The following is a 2,165-nucleotide window of genomic DNA, read 5'->3' as shown; positions in this document are numbered from 1 at the left end:
GTGAGAACAAATAAATTGAATTGAATTTGCCACTGCCTGGGCAAAAATTGCCAAGAGGACAAACCACGCTGACTTGGACATTTGCAACTCCACCCGCACCACGGGAGCCATGGAGATTACAAGGTGCATTGGTGTTTTCACGGCAAAGGATATGAGGCCATTTCCTGTTGCTGAAAAAATGCTTTTGGCTGTAGAGTGGCGGATAGCATGTCTCTGGACTGCAACAGCTGGACCGCCATGGCAACGCAAAGTTATATTCCAATCACAGAACGTGTGATTTGAGTGGGAAATGGTCAGTGTTGGTCTTCAAACTCGCTCCATTGTCAAAAAAAACACAGTATTGGTTGAGTAGGTAGAAGAAAGTATTGAAAGAGGATGTGAGATAATGGCAGCTGGAAAACTTTTTTTTAAATTGCCATTTTATTCATTCAGAATACAAATATACAAACTAACAAGGCATTGAAAAAAAAAAAAAAAAAAACCTGTTTCAAAAAAGGAACTTTTGTCTCAGGTCAGGCATATAATCAAGACATAGCAGCATATACAGTACATAACAAATCTACATTAAGAAGAAACGTGATAAATAAAACAAATACATAAATCTCAAATTAAGTAAAATTTTTCAAGTAAATAAACCAAATTATGGGCTTTTTGATCCTTAACCCATTTCAGTGACTTATACACAAGATTTAGCTCATTCTTCCAATGGATCAGGGAGGGTTTGGTCTTAAAATATCTGCATTTATGTATAAAATGTTTTCCTAAAAGCATCAAATTGATGAGAACAAAATCTACCTTGGCAGGTGGAAAGCTTAACATGGAAACGCTGGTGTCATAGAAAATGTGAAGAACATGGAGGCTGCGTTGAGGGAGGCCGGCCACCCCATATCAAGGGTTTTAGCCCACACTTTAATCTTATCCACCCAAGCAGGTTTAGGTGTTCCTCTGCATCCCCCGTCTGCTGGGTCAGTTAGTAGTCTCGCTTGGCCAGACCTTCTTCCACCGAGGTGCTGCGGAGGAGATCTAGCTAGTCCACATAGCATTCTGGGATGGGAGAAAAACATGACCTGGTTTATTGGCATTTCTTCAAACCAGTCACAATCGTATCGAGCGGTGCTGAACGCTGAATTGAGCAATGACGCCTCTGCAAAATAGCCTTGTGAAGGAACTTGTTTCTTGTGGAATGTGTAGGTTTAAAAGTTGTTTACAACTCAGATTGGACAGTGTAGTCTAGCTGTCTGAATTTAGCCTGCAGAGATTTGAGAAAAGGTTAACCGTAGTCCTCATAAATCCACTGGAGGTTAAATTGCCAACACAAAGTAAGCCCAAGGCAACGGTTAGCCTGCACTACAAGCGTTAAATCCGATGGAATTTCCATGGGCAACGGAGCAATTCTGGAAGTGGAAAGTCAAGGATATAGACCAGGGAGGTTGTAACCTTCCTCTACCGAAGCTCCACAACCACCGCTGTCTTCACATCCAAACAGGAAGTGCTGCTCAACCAGGCATGAACAAGCAGACGCTAAACATGGATATCGAAACAGGCTGGAACAGCAACTAGCCGAACGAAATGCCCGTAAAATCGACACAGTGGATGATTCAGAGATCATGATGCTGAGGACACTGTGAACTTCTTAAACCTCTGAAGACGAGATGAAAAAAAGCCCAACTGTGTCTGTCGTTACGCCTCTAAAGCACACGATCATGGCAGAGCAGCAGACCATGGCACCCCATGGTGAAGACTCCCCCACGGTGAGCGTCATGGAGAATGCCATCTTCAGCAACCTGTCAGATAGATCCGCCGGGGAACACAACCACCTGTTGGAGTGCTCTGCAGAAGACCCTAGATCCAGCACTGTACCTCATCTAGTGGGAGACAGCACCAGGGTGTAATCCACAGGCTGAGGGAGAAAGCTGTGCAGCTCAACAACCAGTTACTTATTTTACTATTGCTCCCTCGTTTTTTAATGATAATAACAATACAATTATTGTATAAAGAGGTATTTTCTCAAAAGCACTTTCTCTGAAAAGGCATGCATGCTTTATTTTTTTACAAGTGCTGCTTCTGCGATGAGATCCCGGCCTCATGTTAGTCCTTTCTTTCCCTCCCGCGTAAAGACCAATTTAACCTGTGGGGAAAACAGATGAGGGAGGAAAGAGTACCTA

At 43.1% G+C, this 2,165-nt stretch overlaps 1 protein-coding gene across 1 annotated transcript in view; it reads right to left on the bottom strand.

Annotated features, from left to right (window-relative positions):
• Positions 1-1,102: 1,102 nt before the first annotated feature.
• Positions 1,103-2,165, bottom strand: part of nectin1b (nectin cell adhesion molecule 1b) — a 190,257-nt gene continuing 189,194 nt past the window's right edge. The window contains exon 12 of the transcript XR_004655939.1: positions 1,103-1,116. The gene's annotated coding sequence lies outside the window, so the exon portion shown is untranslated. The remainder of the gene's footprint in view (positions 1,117-2,165) is intronic.

The sequence above is a fragment of the Etheostoma cragini genome, chromosome 3 (genome assembly GCF_013103735.1).
Source record: "Etheostoma cragini isolate CJK2018 chromosome 3, CSU_Ecrag_1.0, whole genome shotgun sequence".
Taxonomy (NCBI): domain Eukaryota; kingdom Metazoa; phylum Chordata; class Actinopteri; order Perciformes; family Percidae; genus Etheostoma; species Etheostoma cragini.
Note: the sequence above shows the minus strand (reverse complement) of the source record. Positions and strands in the feature narration are given on the sequence as shown.